The sequence below is a fragment of the Aulonocara stuartgranti genome (genome assembly GCF_965226115.1).
Source record: "Aulonocara stuartgranti genome assembly, chromosome: 3".
NCBI lineage: Eukaryota > Metazoa > Chordata > Actinopteri > Cichliformes > Cichlidae > Aulonocara > Aulonocara stuartgranti.
Window position 1 is genome coordinate 26,692,442 of NC_138941.1, and position 19,754 is coordinate 26,712,195.

General features: G+C 43.1%; 1 protein-coding gene and 1 long non-coding RNA gene across 2 annotated transcripts in view; one reads left to right on the plus strand and one right to left on the minus strand.

Moving 5' to 3' along the window:
• Nucleotides 1-19,754, minus strand: part of LOC309698133 (uncharacterized protein) — a gene marked incomplete at its 3' end in the record, with an annotated part of 399,753 nt that overhangs the window by 322,943 nt on the left and 57,056 nt on the right. The window lies entirely within an intron of this gene.
• LOC309703838 lies at nt 14,980-15,636 on the plus strand. The gene is made up of 3 exons (XR_014276052.1): nt 14,980-15,132; nt 15,226-15,403; nt 15,490-15,636. It is a non-coding gene; the product is annotated as an uncharacterized lncRNA (long non-coding RNA).

Consider the following 19,754-nt stretch of genomic DNA (forward strand, 5'->3'; position numbering starts at 1 on the left):
CAGTGGTGGGTCTTATCACCAACGGTGATGAGACGGCTTACAGGGAGGAGGTCAGCGCCCTGACCCACTGGTGTCAAGACAACCATCTCACCCTCAACGTCGCAAAGACAAAGGAGTTGATAGTGGACTTCCGGAGGTGCAGAGAAGTACACACCCCCATCACCATCAACGGCGCTGCTGTGGAGAGAGTGAGCAGCTTCCGGTTCCTTGGCGTACACCTGGCTGAGGATCTTACGTGGTCAGTACACACAAACAAAACAGTGAAGAAGGCGCAGCAGCGCCTCTTCTTTCTCAGGAGACTGAAAAGATTCGGCATGAGCCCCCGCATCCTCAGGACCTTCTATCACTGTGCCATTGAGAGCATCCTCACTGGATGCATCACCACCTGGTATGGCAACAGCACCGCCTACAACTGCAAAGCTCTCCAGCGAGTAGTGCGGTGCTCTGAACGGATAATTGGAGGTGAGCTTCCCTCCCTCCAAGACATCTACAGGAAGCGGTGCCTGAGGAAAGTGGGGAGGATCATCAAGGACTCCAGTCACCCCAGCCATAAACTGTTCAGACTGCTTCCATCAGGAAGGAGGTTCTGCAGCATCCGGTCCCGTACCAGCAGACTGAGAGACAGCTTTTTCCATCAGGCCATCAGACTGCTGAACACGTCATAGACACCTCAGCTTCACTACTGGAACTTTAACATTATGCACTCCACACTGTATATAAATGCCACTTGTTTTGCACATATTCAACTCTGTATATTTTATATATTTTATTATTATTATTATTATTATTATTATTATTATTATTATTATTATTATTATTATTTATTTATTTTTTTAATTTTTTTTTTTTTAACTATTTAATTTGTAAAAATGTGCATACACACACACACCACACACACACACACACGTAGGAAAATATTTAGTATACACATCCAGAAATGCATACACTATTATATATTGTACATATATTTATTAGTTTCAGGTTGGCCATTCTTGTATTTTGCTCGTTTGTGTTGTTGTGTTTGCACATCTCTGTTGCTTGTGGGGCTCGCACACAAGAATTTCATTCGCATGTGCTGTGCCAGTGTGCCTGCACATGTGATGTGACAATAAAAAGTGATTTGATTTGTGATTTGATTTGACATGTTATTTTGGACTGCAGTTAACAGCCCTGACATGGGAACAATGACATATCATCTATATTCAAGCAAAAATAAAGGGAAGACAAACAAAAGAGGCCTGAGCAATATCACCGCATTGTCTGTTGTTTAGATGTTTGCTTTTTATTCTCTGAACATTCTCATCTTACCAAAACAAAAACGCTTGTTTTTGTCTTTGATCCACTGTTTTGTGTACACTGAAAGGCACTTTGGTGCCAAGTTCTCTCTCAGCGGGGGAAACTCGACTCCTATCTTACGCTGAAAAAGTCACACTATTGTGTTCATTCTGTGCACACCCAATCAGCAGAACACTCCTTTTTGTTTTTGATAAAGTTCCAAGTCTCTTCTGGTGATCGTTGTGTTATCCAGAGCAAAATGAGGCGAGAAGGTGAAAAAGAAATAAGGGATAAGATTAGACAGGGGTCTGGAGCTCGACTCACACTCATAATGACAGGAGGACATGGTATGTGCCTTAGCTTGAGGTTCAATTTCAGTTCATTTGGAGTTTATACACTTTATACACACCTCATTTAATGGTTTTTCTTCATTTTCATGACTATTTGCATTGTAGATTCTCACTGAAGGCATCAAACCATGAATGAACACATATGGAATTATGTAGTGAACAAAAAAGTGTGAAATAACTCAAAACCTGTTTTATATTTTTGTTTTATATTCAAAACAGCCACCCTTTGCTTTGATTACTGCTTTGCACACTCTTGGCATTCTCTTTGTGAGTGTCATGATGAGTCACCTGAAATGTTTTTCCGATTGAAGGTCCTTTTACCTTCAATCTTGGGTCCATCTCATCCCAAACCATCTCCATTGGGATTAAGTCAGGTATCTGGCGCAGCACTCCATCACTCTCCTTCTTGGGCAAATAGCCACAGCCTGGAGGTGTGTTTGGGGTCCTGTTGAAAAAAGAATGATGGTCCAACTAAAAGCAACTCGAAAGGGATGGTGTGTCACTGCAGGATGCTGTGGTAGCCATGTTGGTTCAGTTTGCGTTCAATTGTGAATAAATCCCCAAAAGTGTCACCAGCAAAGCACCCCCACACCATCACACCTCCTCCTCCATGCTTCACGGTGGGAACTATGCATTTAGAGACCATCCGTTCACCTTTTCTGCATCACACAAAGACACAGCAGGTGGAACCAAAGATCTCAAATTTGAAGTCATTAGACCAAAGCACAGATTTCCACTGGTCTAATGTCCATTCCTTTTGTTTCTTGGCCCAAACAAATCTCTTCCACTCATTGCTTTTCCTTTGCAGTGGTTTTTTAGCAGCTCTTTGACCATAAGGGCCTGATTCACGCAGTCTCCTCTGAATCTACTGGAATTCTGTGTGGCATTTATCTGGGTTCTAATCTCAGGTGCTGTTAACTTGCAATTTCTGAGGCTGGTGACTCTGACGAGTTTATCCTCAGAAGCAGAGGTGACTCTTGGTTTTCATTTCCTGGTGCGGTCCTCATGTGAGCCAGTTTGGTTGTAGCGTTGATTTTTTTTTTTGCGACTGCACTTAGGGAGACATTGAAAGTTTTATCAATTTTTATTGATGTAGTATTGATGCACTGTCATTTTTTTTTTACATTCTTTTACTCAGCTGATTGGTCCTTGCCATAATATAAATTCTAAAAGGTGTCAAATAGGGCTGTCAGCTGTGTACCAACCTGACTTCTGCACTAAGAAGGCATTTCCCATTAAGAAGGCAAGAAATTCCACAAATGAACCCTGACAAGGGCAAATGAAACCTTTTCAGCTCATTGAGAGACGGCCAAGACTTTGCAGCGCTGTCAACAAAGCAAAGAGTGGAAGACAGGAAAATATTCTGGAGAAAAACACAATCAATTCCAATTCCACAGTAAAAGAGTCTGATAGGTGAATAATAAAATAATAAAAATAAAATAAGACCAGTTTGGAGACATTCAGACCTTTATGTCTTTAAGAGATGCCTTTAGTTTAACTGTATCAATTTGTAGATATATAGCTGTGTACTATCTGTATTGTAATGAAAATGCAGTGTTTTCTAAAAAAAATTTGCCTCAAGGAATATTATATCAAAAACATCGGTCCCAGTACGGAGCCCAGAGGAACTGCACGCCTGACTTTCATGTGTGAGGAAGACTCCCCGTTGACCTGCATAAATCGAAATCTATCAGATAGATAAGATTCAAACCACTGCTTTGCATTGTCTTTAATATCAACAGTGTATTCAAATCTTGTGTCAGGAGTACAGAATGCTATATTTGGGTTTAAGAAGACAAGCATATAGACATGTGGGCGACTGTGGAGAGACTGTGGGTGCTCCACAGCAACTGTCCCAGAATAAAATATGAATAGTAGACAGCAGGAATAAATAGCAAACAGGGGAAATATATAGAATCAATAGGGATATGTACAAACCCAAAGAATATATATAAAAATGAGAGAACAAAATTGTTGCAAGAAGAGACTTGGTCTGAATAGACTCTGTGTGTGAGTGGCCTGAGTGAGGTGGGAGGGCAGAGTCGTGTGTGTGTGTGTGTGTGTGTGTGTGTGTGTGTGTGTGTGTGTGTGTGTGTGTGTGTGTTGTGGGGGGAGGTCACTTGTTTGAGGTGGGCAGGGTGCAAGGGGTCACATGTGGTTGCCCTGGTTTTCCTCAGACAGAAGAAGCTGGTGGTGCCTCCAGGGGTGGCAGATGTCAGCCAGTGATTATTTTGGGCAGTGTTAATTACCCTCTGTTGAATCACACTTGTTATAAATCTCTCTATTAAGCCCTTCTGTTCTCAGTACTGGCTCCTGCGTACCAAACACCCAGGCAGTAAGAGAACAGGCACTCCCCTCACACAGTGACAGTGGGCAGTCGAACTGATTGAGGCCACTTGAGGAAATCTTTGATCCAGGAGCAGGTGGCAGGGGGAATTTGAAGGTCCAGTTTAGTGGAGAGGATGTCTTGGTTTATGGTTTATGTTGAACACTGAGCTGTAGTCCATGAAGAGCAGTTGTGAATAATATTTTGTAGTCTAGAAGAAGAAACAGTTTTAGACCCTTCCTGACACATCCCCAAAGGATTTGTGTCTCCTACCAGAAGCAAATTGGGAATCTTTTGCAAATGTGTAAACCACCACACTATGCAACCACTTTGAAGATTTTTTTCCCCTAATGGTTAAAATTTTATTTGTAAAGAAATGAAGGTTGAAATTAAAGGAATACAGTGGAACCCTGACTTACGAAATTAATTCGTTCCCGAGGGTTCGTAAGTCGAAGCACCCATCGCGCCTCTTGAGTGAACGATAGGCTATAGGCTAATTGCTAACTGCAACAACAATACGTCGTTCAAGTAGAACAGCGAAGCGCAAGTACGAAAGCCAAGGGGGTTGTCGCATGATTCAGAAGGCATTCTGGGCATTGTAGGCAATCTGGGCTCAGCCAATCAGAGCCAGCGGATTTCGTTACGCGGGCATTTTGCCGTAACACGGGCAGAAATATTGCCGTTAAGTGCCTTTGTAACTTGAATTTTTTGTTAAATGGGGTATTCGTAAGTCGGGGTTCCACTGTACTTGGCTCAACTGAGCTTTGACTCTGCTGAAAAGAAACCTGGGGCTGTTCCTGCTTTCCTCAATCAGTAACAAACAGCAAGATGTCTTAGCTTTACAATGGGCTTCTTAGTTTTTTATATATATATACAATTGAGCAGCACACTATTTATTTCATGTCAACTGAATGTGCTTTAATGATGCAATGCCATTTCCTCTCCTCAGGGAGACAAACTTCTCTGATTTGTATTTTTCAACGGAGCCAGCATTATTTGCAGCATCATATGCAGTCAGGATGTGAGGATTTTAAACATGTATCATGAAATGACACATGTGGGACTTTTTCACTGAGGATTACAGATCCATGGGGAAGAATTTTAGTTTACATGAAAAACAGAGTGACTTGTGTTGGAAGGGAAAAAGGATGAAATCACCTGTGATGGTGTCTCAAGTCCTTAAAACATGATGGAATTTTTTTGCAAAACGGAAAAGCAAAATCATACACGAGAAATGCAGACACCGTATTCGACCTTCAGACATCACCTAGAAGAATTAGAATTGAATTTAGTGGGTGCTGAGAGGAAGCAAACAACAATAAAATGTTCAATACAATAAACTTTAACAAAATAACCAAAACAAACTTAGTAGGAACAATTGGATGGAATCATATCTTGCCGAGGGCAAGAAAGCAAAGAAAAGAAAAACTCAGTGGAAGTGAAAACTGAGGATACAATTTACAGCTACTAGATACTGTTTAGACTTGTCGTGATGTCAGAGTTTGCTGACAGTGCCAGCAGGGTTAGGTTTATCATTTTTAGCCAGTTCAGTGCCTTCGTTTGCTACGACCTTGTGTTATAGAAAGGACAAAACTACTGCAAACTCTTGTATTCTTAACAAAGAATTCAGAACTCCAAACAAACATCCTAAACACAAAGCTATACTTTGTGCAAAAGATACGCAGTGCAAATAATGAATTGTGCTTAGAAAAATTATATCTCAAATTAGGAAAAGCAATTATTCCATATAAATTGCACACTGCTGCAATGTGCATTTAAAATAGGCTGTAATTTAAAACAATTTATTTCATACGACTTGCTCTGGAAAAATACACTTGTTCCCATAAGGCAAAGACCTGATACTGCAAGACACAACCGACTTAAGGTATTGAAACTCATCTGTTCTCATCTTCAGCTGTTTCACAAATAGATGGCTCTGCTGTGTTATTTTGACAGCTAAAAGAACAGAATTTATGTTTGGACAGTCTGAACACAATGGGAAAGTTTTATGGAGTGCCATTCAGTCAAGGCAGCTGCATGAGGGAACCTGGCTTGGATTCATTTAAAATTACTCCCCATTTTCACTATTTCTGTAATACTGACAATGCTTTTACTCATATTAAAATAGTATTTCTATGCACAAAACACATCAGCTACAAAAGAAGTATTAGTCTGACATATAATGAAAAAGAGTCAGCATGATTCTGTGCTGTGCCATGATGAGTTCTCTAGCTCTTCAGGCCTCTTGGAGGTGAAAGATGGTGGGTGTCTCACAGAGCGCCATCTGTTATGATTATGGAGACCCTGAAGGGGTGAACGGTGACTAAAGTGGGCTTCTAATTGAATTGGGTGTAGAGGTAATCTTGTCAGAGTGCCTGGGTGGCTGGCACTACTGCCAAATACTCCTCCAAAGCCTTTTCTTTACCCCAGTGCTGGTACAATGGATGACAGAACAGTTATGGTAGATCTATACCATACATGTATGAGTGGCTGTGGATAGAGAGATGTCTGTGTGAGTGTGTGGTAGAGTATTGAAATAAGCAAAAAATCTCCTGATTCTTTATGTCAGCCGAGACACATTTGAATTTAGTGAAGAAAATTCTCTCTTTTTAAGCTAAGCTACTTAGCAGTAGCAAATGATAATCGGGATAACCTATTAGTTTATTGTGAATGGATTCCTCTGAGATGATTTAGATGCACTGCACCAAGTTTAGTGAGGTGCAATAGAGCAGAAACAAATGAATATATGTTATTCTGCAGGAGATTGATAGATCATGCGTCAGTATACAAAATACATCACTGCTTAAAAGTTTGTGGTCTTCCAGAAAATGTCACAATTTCAGGAAAACTCATTCTTCCATTTATCAAATAAGTTTCAAAATGAATACAAAATATAGTCAAAGGGTTAAAAAAAAAAGTTTAATTTTTACATGCAAATTATCTTTAATCAAATAACCAATATTTTCCAACATAAAGTGCACAGCCTTGACTTTTTCTATTTCACTTATGGACTTATTCACCATTCATTCAAGTTCTTCCCACAATAATCCAATCAGATTCATTACATCACTCTTGTTTTGTCCAGTGTCTGTGTTCTTTTGCTCATCTTAGTCTTTTCTTTGTACTGGTCAGTGTTCTTTGCAACTTTGCCCAGAAGGCCAACATCCTGGAGTTACACCACGACTGTTGGTGTTGAGTCTGTTTATTTGTGGGCATTATTTCATGAAGCTGCCAGTTAAGGACCTGTGAGGCATCTGTTTCTCAAACTGGGGACTCTGATGTACTTATCCTCTTGCTCAGTTGTGCACAAGGGCCTCCCGCTTATCTTTTTCAGTCTGGTTAGAGCCAGATTGCACTGTTCTGTGAAGGGACTAGTAGGCACTGTTGTAATAAAATCAAGTAGTTTTTTGGGTTTTTTTAATCACCACAACAGTTTTCAGCCATACAGAGCTGGAACGGTGGTTCATGTGATGATCAAATATCCTTTTAACATGACAAATTTGCATGTAAGTAGCACTGTGTCATATATAACAATATTACTTTGCCGCTTCCAAAGAATGGTAATTAAAGCCAGGTACTTTAGATGTAACTGAAGAGTTGTTAGCAGTGTTGGGCAAGTTACTTTGAAAAAGTAATTAATTATAGTTACTAGTTATTTCTTCAAAAAAGTAACTGAGTTAGTAACTGAGTTACAATATTCTAAAAGTAATTAATTACTTGAAAAGTAACTATCCCGTTACTTTAAAAAAAACGTTTAACCCTCTGGGGTCCAGGGTATAATTGGCCATTTTTGACTACTTTTGATTTTCCCTCCACATTTTCCCTTTAAAAACTATTTACTTTGCCTTGTTTGGTATCATCCTTTTCAGCACAACCTCGAATGTCTGAATTTGCAGTTATGTTTTTATTTTGACATACTGTATTAACACAATTGATCTAAAATCAGACAAAAAATATAAAATCCGAGTAGAAAAATTTATATTTTTTACTGTAACAACCACAAACATGTTTATTGAATCATATTTCATAACTTTAAATGCAAACATAAATTGTCAATTTCAAAATCATATACACAAGTTTTGCAAACAACAAAGTTATTTGCATCCATTTACCTTTTACCCTTTTTTATAACCATTTCAAACTATTTACATAACAATCAGGTGTTCTACATTCAACAAGATGCCACACAAATTATTTGTGCCACTCCAAAAGAATTATTTGTCCACCATAAAGGAAAACATCACAGCCTGATACCTGCAGACAGCAGCTGCCTCATTGTTCTAACACACAACACAAAACTATCCACAACACTACACACTAACTACACGAGACAACACATTAACTATACACTCCAAACACACTAAACGTCACAAATCTCTCACATCTCAAAACTCGCTCTCTTTTTCTGCTCTTTCTTTCTCTCTCTCTCTCTCCCTCTCTCTCTCTCTCTCTCTCTCCTAAAACTTTTTTTTGTTTATTTGAACAATTGAACAACAAATATACATAGTAATGTAGTTATAGAAAGGGTATGAAAAATTTCACATCTTGCAGTATCTTTTACAAGTCATGTATACAAATACAAATACAAATACGTAAAGAAAAAAGTACTTTAGTACTTAAAAATTTTGTACAATGTATGTGAAATTTGGCAAAAATAATCAGAAGATTGATAATATATTTTTTCCCTGGATTTATTTTATCGGTATGTGAGAGGCCGAATAGAATATGTTGAAACTTCAGTTTGCATGAGGGATCAATTTTGGTGTTTATAAAATTATTTAAATCAATCCAAAAAATATGTGTATACGTGCATTCCCCAAATAGATGACATATTGTTTCCTCTGCATTGCTGCAAAAAGTACAAAGAGTATCAATATTTTTCTTAAATTTAACCACATATGTCTTTACTGGATAACATCTATGGATCAGCTTAAGAGTAACTTTTCTTACCTTATTAGTGATAATAAATTTCCTTGATAGGATCCAAGTGTTTTTCCAGTCTAGTCACTCCTAAAACTTCCCCCTCTTCCTAAACAACCAAATGTCATGTTGCCATATCATTTTTTGATTGGTCGACATGGTGCATTTTTCCACCAACAGGAACGGGCTGGGTTTTTTTTTTGTTTTTTGTTTTGCTCAAAAGCAGACGTTAAACGTGCCGAAACTATTCAGGAAAAAACACCGTGTATATATTGTTTATCATGACTCTGGTTTTACGTGGCCTAACCCTTATATATCACCTTGTTGCTTTGTCATCTTGAAGTGGTCATGTGATTGGCTTACCACGACTACTTTATTTTTCCTCAGTCAAACAGCAGCACTCACGCAATTGTTTTGCCCCCCTAGCTACAGCTGTTGTGCCAAAAAGTGATCATGATTGCCGTCCGCGGGAGCGCGCAGCTGCTTAAAGCTGTAGCGCCCAGATTACTTACAGCTACTTCTGTGCAACTGATATAAGATGCGGTAAGATGAACACAGCTTCAACCGTCTGTTTGTTGAAAAATAGTAACGCGACCCCACCGCATTTTCTTGTTAGTAACGGTAACAGCGTTGTAACGATAGGAATAGTAATTAGTTAGATTACTCATTACTGAAAAAAGTAACGCCGTTACGTGTAACGCTGTTATTCCCATCACTGGTTGTTAGTCTTGAGTTTACAGAAGTCTAAAGTCTTAATCAAAAGGAGAGACAAGAATACTAATAAATAATAATTATAAGGGAGAAACTGAGTACAACTACTACTCTAATTGGTAATTTGTTTTAGCATTTCTGTTGCAGTCTCTGATGAAAATGTATTCAAAGTTTGATTTGGTTAAACTAAATGTTTATGATATCGTGTTGGATGGAGGACTGATTCTCCTAAGCTAGCCCTTTTTCATTTGTTATGAAGCCCTGTTTACACTCTTTAGTTTTAGTTGACACACATGTATAATATGTGGCAATCCATCACTTCATGCGGATTCCATCACTTCATGCGGATACCCTCTCGGCGCCAGCTGCGGTCGCAAGGCTGGAGCCGAACAAAGAACACCCTGATAACGACTGTCTTTAGGCTGTTCCTTCCCATTCCATGCAAGGCCACCTGGGTTGGCTGGAAGACTGTTTAGGCAAGGCAAGGCAAGTTTATTTGTATAGCAGTATTCAACAACAAGGTGATTCAAAGTGCTTTACAGAGACATTAGAAACAAGAACAAATAAAAAGCATGATTTAAAATTGATTAAAACAAGCAAATAAACTAACTAACTAATTAACAAACAAACAACAAACAACAGTATATAAAATCAAAACAGATAAAATCAGAACAGTAGATAAAATCAGTAGTTAAATGTAAGTTTTGAAATTTAAGCTTAAAGTGTGGATTTGGTGCTTTATTCAAATGCAGCTGAGAACAGGTGAGTCTTCAACCTGGATTTAAATAAACTGAGTGTTTCAGCTGATCTGAGGCTTTCTGGGAGTTTGTTCCAGATATAAGGAGCATAAAAGCTGAATGCAGCTTCTCCGTGTCTGGTTCTGACTCTGGGAACTATAAAAGACCGGATCCAGATGACCTGAGGGATCTGGATGGTTCATACTGGGTCAGGAGGTCACTGATGTATTTTGGACCTAAACCATTCAGAGCTTTATAGGCCAGCATCAGAACTTTAAAGTCTATCCTCTGACGGACAGGCAGCCAGTGTAAGGACCTCAGAGCTGGACTGATGTGGTCCACTTTTTTGGTCTTAGTGAGGACTCGAGCAGCAGAGTTCTGAATGAGCTGTAGTTGTCTGACTGATTTTTTAGGTAGACCTGTAAAGATGCTGTTACAGTAATCAAGCCTACTAAAGATGAATGCATGGACTAGTTTTTCCAGGTCCTGTTGAGACATCAGATCTTTTATCCTTGATATATTCTTGAGGTGATAGTAAGCTGACTTTGTTATTGTCTTAATGTGTTTTTCTAAGTTTAGGTCTGCATCCATCACTACACCCAAATTTCTCGCCTGGTTTGTGGTTTTTAGATGTATAGATTGAAGTTCTCTGGTGACCTGTAATCGTTTTTCTTTGGCGCCAAAGACTATTACCTCAGTTTTGTTTTTGTTTAGCTGGAGAAAATTGTGGCACAACCAGTCATTGATTTCCTCAATGCATTTACCAAGAGCCTGTACAGGGCCTCGGTCTCCTGGTGACATTGTGATATATATTTGTGTGTCATCTGCATAGCTGTGATAGTTTATTTTGTTGTTGTTTATAATCTGTGCCAGTGGGAGCATGTAGATGTTAAACAGAAGGGGTCCCAAGATGGAACCTTGGGGAACTCCACATGTGATACTTGTCTGCTCAGATGTGAAGTTACCTATTGATACAAAGTATTTCCTGTTTTCTACGTATGTTTTGAACCAGTTTAGTACAGTTCCTGAAAGACCTGTCCAGTTCTCCAGTCGTTTGAGTAATATGTTGTGGTCAACTGTATCAAATGCTGCACTGAGATCCAGTAAAACTAAGACTGACATTTTTCCACTGTCTGTATTCAGACATATGTCATTAAACACTTTGGTCAGAGCGGTTTCAGTGCTGTGGTTCTGTCTAAAACCTGACTGGAAGGCATCGTAGCAATTATTCTGTTTTAAGAAGTAATTGAGCTGTTGAGAAACTGCTTTTTCAATGATCTTACTTAAAAACGGGAGATTTGAGATCGGCCTGTAGTTGTTCATTTGTGTCTTGTCAAGATTGTCCTTTTTCAGTATAGGTTTGATTACAGCAGTTTTTAGTGATTCTGGAAACACACCTGATAATAAAGAAAAGTTGATGATCTGTAACAGGTCTGACTCTAAAGTCTTTGAGACCTTTTTGAAAAAACTTGTTGGCAGGACATCTAAACAGCAGGAGGAGGAGTTCAGTTGACCTAAGATGTCCTCCAGGTCTTTGCTGTTAATAGGTTGAAACTGTTTCATGGTGTTTAAACAGTTTTTTGGTGGACACAGTACATATCCTGGATCTGCTGTTGATGTACCAATTGCTTGTCTAATTTTTTGGATTTTTTCAGTGAACAATTTGGCAAAGTCATTGCAGGCCATGGTCGAATGAAGTTCAGCTGCCACTGACACAGGAGGGTTTGTTAGCCTGTCAACTGTAGAAAATAAGACCCGAGCATTATGGCTGTTTTTAGTGATGATGTCAGAGAAGTAGGACCTCCTTGCATTCCTCAGTTGTAAATTATAATTGTGAAGTTTCTCTTTATAAATGTCATAATGAACCTGGAGGTTTGTTTTTCTCCATCTGCGCTCAGCTTTCCTACACTCTCTTTTTTCATTTTTCACCAGTGTGGAGTTTCTCCATGGAGACTTTTTCCTTCCAGAGATAACCTTCACCTTAATGGGAGCAATAGTGTCCATTACATTTAACATGTTAGCATTGAAGCTATTGACGAGCTCATTGACTGACCCTCTGGGCAGGTCAGGTGTTAATGGGAAGACCTGGTTAAAGATCTCACTACTGTCTTCAGTTATACACCGTTTTGTGATCACTGTTGTTGATATATTTGTGTGGGCTGAGATTTTACTTTCAAAGAAAACACAGTAATGATCAGACAGGCCCACATCAGACACAGTAACCTTTGAAATGCTCAGGCCTTTGGAGATCAGTAGGTCAAGAGTGTGTCCTCTATTATGTGTGGCCTCTGTTACATGCTGAGTCAGCCCAAAGTTGCCCAGAGTGTTACTCAGGTCTTTAGTCCCTTTGTCCTGAGGGTTGTCCACATGAATGTTAAAATCCTCAGCAATAATAACACAGTCAAAATCAACACAGATCACAGACAGCAGTTCACTGAGGTCATTAAAAAAGTCTGTGCAGTATTTGGGAGGCCTGTAAACATTAAGAAACACAACTTTGGATGGGGCCTTCAGCTGTAAAGCCACATATTCAAAAGACTGAAAAATTCCAGGAGATAGCTGCTTACATTGAAATGATTCATTAAATAAGACAGCAACCCCTCCTCCTCTCCTGCTCGCCCTGACCTCACTGATAAAACTGTAGTTAGGAGGGGTCGTCTCGATGAGAACAGCTCCACTGTTACTTTGGTCCAACCAAGTTTCAGTTAAAAACATAAAATCAAGGCTGTGCTCAGTGATTAAATCATTAATTAAAAATGTTTTCCCAGCTAGAGATCTAATGTTTAATAAAGCCAACTTAAGTGTTTTAGAGGTATTACTTGTCCCCTCGTGTTTGGGAGCAGTCTGTGGCACACAAGGTATGTTTACTATGTTTAAAGATCTTTTAGAGTGCAGCTCTCTGTGTTTTGACCAGGCCACATGTCTCCTGTCACCTAAAAGTACAGAAATTTTAAAACCTTCTAGTAAACAGGGTCCCAGCTTCTCCTGGGAAAAGTCATCACTGCCATAATCCTCACAGCCCGGACCCTTCACACATCACGCATCAGACTGCGGAGACAGGGCATGAAGAGGAACTAAGGGGGGCGAGGCTGGGCAATGTGACTTCGATTGCTCTGTTGAGGGTGGGGCTCGATGGCGAACCTTTGGCCGCTCTGGTGGGGGGTTTATGGGGGACAAAAAGGGATTGGGACGGGGGGTAGATCTGAGCCCAGCATTGACCCGCTCCATCATCTCCTCAGTGAATTTCAGGTGTGGGGAGGAGGGAGAAAGGGAGGGGGAGGAGGGTGATGGCCTGTCAGGGGTTTGGGGGACTGGGGAAGGTCGTGGTCCCTTGTCCTGGTCATTGGTGTTGTTGAGAGAGTTGGAGGCAAATAGGGACCCCTCTTCTTGCCTTAGATGTCTCTCCTTTCTGAGGCTCTTCCTCAGATGCCATGGATGTCTCTCCTTTCTGAGGCTCTTCCCGGGTGGGGGCAAATGGAGCTCCTCCTCAAGGTTTCTGCTGGGCTTTGTCTGTTCTTGGAGTACTGTTTGTTCCTCTTTATGAGATAACTCCTCGTTTATCTCAGCCTTGGCACCAAGCACGGATGGATGACGTATGGAATAAAACAAGTTGGAGGTGAACAGTTTCACCCCTGACTTGTTAAAATTAAATCCATTTGCTTTGAACAGATGCCTGCGTTCCCAAAAAATATTAAAGTTGTCGATAAAGTGCACTGAGTGGTCAGCACATGCTGATATAAGCCATTTATTCAGTGTAAACAACCTGCTGAATCTCTCGTCTCCTCCTCTGACCGGCGGTACAGGTCCACTGATGAATACAGCTGCATTCAGAGAGTTTACAGTATTTAATAATCCAGTAAAGTCCCGTTTCAGAACCTCCGACTGTTGTTTGGACACATCGTTTGACCCTGTATGCAGAACAATGTTTGTCACAGTTGGATATTCATCTGCAATTTGAAGAATTCTCTCCTTCAGGTTGTTGACCTTATCGTTAGGAAAGCAGAGGACTTTAGTGTTCTTACCGCACATCCTTTGTACATCCTTTACGGCAGAGTCACCCACAATCAGAGTTTCAGGCCTAGCCTTTAGCTTTCCCTGTGGCCTTTCACTTTTCAACAGATTTTCAGACCTTATTTCGCTGCTTTTAGATGGATGGTTGTCCGATATAGATCCAGGGTCCTTTGATAGTGGAGCAAATCTGTTCTGCAGTTTCACATTCAGTTGTTTTGGAGGTTTGTTGTTAACCTTCCTATTCACGGTTGTCCAGTCCTGTTTCCTCCCGTATACAGGGGTAGAAGAGCTTCTCTGTCTCGTAGGAAGTGAAGGCCAGTCGGTTTCGGAGATTTCAGCTCGCTGTGCCCTGCCTGTGATACGTCCTCCCCCTTCCAGGAGACATGATTTATGTCTTGGTTTTGCACCAAGACAGTCTAAGGGGGGATTATCACTTGAGGATTTATAATAATGCACAGTCTACTTTCTTGGTCATGTTATCTGTGCTCCTTAGCTGTGTACTAGCTTGCTCATCGCCATTGTTTTGAATCAAAGGCAAGGTTGTTTCATTTCCACACAGTCCATTTACCTCCACGTTTACTTCTAAGCGATGAATTTTTGTCTCCAGTACTGCAATCTTCTGCAGGAGGCTGTGTGTCATGGTCCGGGTGTGTGCCAGTGTGTCTCCCTCCGAGCCGGCGTCTCCACCCCTGGGAGGGGCCTCAGTGTTTTTGCTGATCGCTTACATCTGTGGGTAATTAGCCGGGGACTCATAAGGCCAGCGTTCTCAATCTCTCTTCGCCAGATTCTCTGCTAAACATCAGTCAGTGCAGGCCACCACCATAAATTCCCTACGTGTTTTTTTGAATCACCTTGCCTCACTGTATGTTTGTTTTTTGTGCGCCTCCTTTTTCAGCTACACCTAACTGTCAGCCCCTGGCGAAGAGCTTCTACTTGGATGCTGGACCTTCTGGCAGTCCCTCAGGCTATTACCAAAATTACCTACCTGCCTCTCTGCCTCCACGCCAGGAGTTTTTGGATTTACACACCCGGACTACTCACCCCTCTATGTCATCCCCGACCTCCGTTGGCAAGTACGCAGTACGAAGGAGGATTCTGAGCCAAACAACATATTCATATGCCTCCTTATCTATGTTTGAACATCTGCATTCTGTTACAGTGACCCCGACCTTTTTTCCTGGACCCTTTGTGACTTGCTTTCCAGTCCAATCCCCGGAATAGCTGTCCTTTCTGACCCGGACCAGATCGTTATTTAGTTTAACGTCTACGCTCACCTTTTGTTTATGAATATTTTGTGTAAACATTAAACATTATTCTTAAAATATACTTACGAGCTGTTCGGCGTCTTGCGTTTGAGTCCTGTCACTCGTCCGAAACGGTCTCGGCCGTAACACTGTGGTAGTCATCTGTGGAGAGGGAAGGCATCTTGTTGCTAGTTAGCCTAGCGGTTAGTCTTGACACAGCCTCTGCCACCACATTAGATCAATTGCTCTGGGCCCCTTTTATCAGCTCCATCACCTAGTGGGGGTGGGGGGTCATAGTTTGGTCCCGCCTTCACTGTTGTGATTGGTGAGGGGGTAGGGACAGGCTTAGGGCGTCGGGGGGTTCCCCGGAGGCATCTTCCTTGGGGGGCTCAACCCGGGGTAGCGGTCACGTCCGGTTGAGGGCTCTGTTGGCTCTCAGGTGACTGTTTCCTCGCGGCTGCGTGCAGCGGGGCTAGGGGAGGGTCTGTGCTGACGGACGCGGGTTACTGACCTGGCAACCTGGCTGCCCCTGGGTGGGTCCGGGATGGGCGTGAGGTTCTGGGGGCGCTCCGTCTCTGGGCTGGGGCCCGGGCCGGGCCTCGGGGGCTCGGGTCCTGGTTGGTGTGTTGCCGGGATTGTGGGCGGGTGGGTGCATGGGGGCCCGGCCCTGGAGCAGGGTGCCGCCGGTGCATCGAGCCGCCTGGGGGGCTCTTCAACTGGTGGGGGGGATGGTCACATCTTGCAGGAGCTTTCTTCTCTCAGGAACTCTCTGCAGGAGGGGGAGATACAGGAGAGGTGGAGGAAGATCTCAGCCTGGGCGTTTACCGTCTTATGTAGTCTGGAAGATGTGTGGTTGGTGGGGTGGGTGCAGTTTTCTCTGTGGTGGGGTTGGGTGGACTGTCCAGGGCTCTGTGGAGCCGGGGGGCGCTACTGCACTGGGCCCCGGTCTGATGGGCCTGGGCCCCCCTTCCCTGGCGGGTCGCGGAGGGTGGGAGTGCCTACTGGGGTCAGCGGGGGAGCTGGCCCCAGGGAGGGGTTACCTGCCCCTCCCTTCCTTCCCTCCCCATCTCCAGCCGCCTCCCTCTTCCCGCTCCTCCACAACCACCCACACATGCAGGGCCTTGGAGTGGGGGTATGTCACCAGGGTGCAGAGGAGGCTACCCCCCCCCCCCCCCCTGTCCCCTTCTGGCTGCCTCTGCCTCAATTTTATCCCACAACTTAGACATTCACATTATTCACACTCTCATTACACATACATATAGGATCTTGGGGGTGGGCACAATCACGGAGTCCAAATCACCATCAGGGTGTATACCTCACCCCTGACGTCGTTGCCCACCTCTCAATTTTAAATACACTTAGTCATTGAGGGATAGCAGGAGGGACTATGCGCTTACCTGCTGCTCCTTGGCAGGTAGCTCCATGCCCTCCTGGGTTTTAATTGCACCTTAGAACACATATGCATCAACACTACAATGAGCGGGTGGAGGGAGGTTTGGAGTCTTCTCCCACCCCCATTCTCTGCGGCCTGCTGGAGCGGGAGGGCTAGTAGGAGGAGTTGGCCGTCCGACTGCGGTCTGGGGTGTGGGGCCTCCCTGCTACTGCGGAGTCGGGGTGGTCTGCCTCTCCCCACCGCAGGGAAAAGGGTAACACCACCTGGGTCTGGGTGCAATTCCCCCCTCCAGGGGCAAGGGTACCTAGACCCGGTTTGTAGAGTACGCTTGGGGAGTGTGATTGTGTGTACAGCGTCTCTTTATGTCTGTCTCCACGTTGGTTGAGTGTGGAGTGAGTGCATATGAGAGCATGAGGGTGGGAATGGATGTTTGTGTCTGTGTGTGCCTGTATGTCTGTGTCTATATGTCAGGTTGGGTATCAGACGCCACCTCTCTGGGGACACCTCAGGCCCTCCAAGGTTTGGAGGCCTATCTCCACCCACCACCACTTCCCCTGCCGGTGGCGGACTCCCTCAGGTGTCGGTGTGTTGGTGGTTCTTTGTGTCTGGGGGTGGGCGTCCGGGTACACACCGGCTCACTCCTTGGCGGCCGCTTGTCGGGGCCTGGGGCTCGCTCGGGCCCCTTTGGAGGTGGGGTGCCCCCAGCCTCTCGGCCTAGGGCTCGGTCACTCAGGCGCAGCTGGGGGCCGGCGGAGCTCACGGGCGCGTCACTGCAACTCCCCCTGACTTCTGCGCCGCGGCTGCTGGGCGAGCCCTCATCTGGGACTCTCCTCAGCTCTTACTGGGACAGTGGCGCGGCTGCCCCTCTGTTGGTCTTCCATGGTCTCTTGTGTTCTGGGGGCCTCTGGATGTCTGGAGTTTTGATCTCCTCCATACCCGCTTCACACCCTGGAGGACGGGGCTGTGGCCCCCCCACACTCCCTAGCAGATCATTACATGGAGAAACCTTTGGAATGCAAGCATGCTGATCCACACAGGTATGCACACATGGGTATTCACAGACGCGGACTAAAGCTTTCTTGGCTGCTGCCTCAAAGCACACTGTGCGCTGTCTATCTTGCGTGCTGCACAATATCGTTTATTATTTAGTAAATATTGATATCTATGACTAGCTAGTTTATTGTGATGGTGCTTTGTTTTCTCTATTATTATGTTGCTCTTTGTTGTTTGCTGTCTCCTCTGTTTGTTTTTGTTTGTTTGTTTGTTTGTTTTTTTTCTCCATACAGGTGACCCAGGAGTTCTTTTTTTTTTTTGTCTCTCTTCCCCCCCCTTCTCACCGTCTCTTCTCCCCTTTGGTTTTCTTTCTTTCTCTCCCCCTCTCTCTCTCATTCATTCCCCCTGTCCTATTTATTTAAAAAAAAAAAAAAAAAAAAAAAAAATGACAAAGGATGAACTGAAGCTCTGCCATCACGTAATGTCGCATACGGCTGTTTCTGATGTCATTTAAAAAAAAAAAAAAAAAAAAAAAAAAAAAAAAGCCTAGCGGTTAGCACCTTTCCAGGCTATTGAGGCTGCTCGGTGCCCAGACGCTGTAATCAGGCTTCAGCTGTGTCTAGGCCACAGACACACGGAGCGCTGAGGACAAGGTAACCATAAAATGTTGCTGTTTCTGTTAAGAACACTTTAGTCCTAATGATCTACAAGTGTCCAGAAGTTATCGCAGGTAAGCTCACACGGAAAAAAGGGAAAAAATCAGCATAAAAATCAATAAAAATCAATATAAGAAGCAAAGCATTCAAGAGCAAAGAGATGAAGCGTCCACACTCACAAAGGGGAGGAGAAAAAAAGCCTAGCAGGGCGAAGGACACTGTCTCAGCTGAACTCTGGACACGCACACACATACATATACACTGATATGCACACACTCATCCCCCCTCCCTTTCCAAACGCCTTCGACGCTTATTCCCTTCCAATGTTGACGGTGGATCAAGGAGACCAGCGCACGCAGGCCCGGATGTACTGTCTAAATCGGCTGTCTCTCACCCTTTACCCACCCCTGTTGCTTGTCATGTGTTTCTTTGGTGTATTAAGAGTTTTTTCATGTGCTATGTGCAGAGGTGTTTTTTTCTGTTCTCAAACTGATCTCCCTGTTGGAGCTCAGTCTGGGGGGAGTTATTTTTTTCTCCTTACCTTTCCTCGTGTGGTGCATTTTCCATTGTTATACCTCTCTGACCTGTCTTCCCCATGTGATGTTTTGTGTTATGTATGTATGGTCGGTGGGTAAGATGGCGCCGCCATTGCGTGCAATAGGTCGGCAGCCTTATGAAATTTCCTCTTGTGGGACTAATAAAGGTATATCAATTCAATTTAATTCAATATTCGATTATCTTCAGCTGTTCTGCACACGAGGAGGGATTTTATGACAGGGTTGTACCAATAGGTGCAAAACATGGAGAAGATTTAATATGGTGTTTAATAATTTTCTCTGGCCACTTGGAGAAGTTTCTTTTGATTAATGTGCATAGCTCTCCTGCACCACTGTCCATGCTTGACCTTAATGTCAGCTCATTACCAGCTTAATTGAAAGCAGGAAGTCAGAGTTGAATCCCTTGACCATTGCACAACTTTTATGATACGTGAACAAGGTTTTCTGCTACACACAAACACATATGCACTCTTCTACACAGTTATTACTTTGCATCACACAGTTGGAGGGATGAAGAAGTGTCCTCATTAGTGTCCCATGAGTATGTGTGGGACTTGAAAATTGCTGATAATGATTGTAAG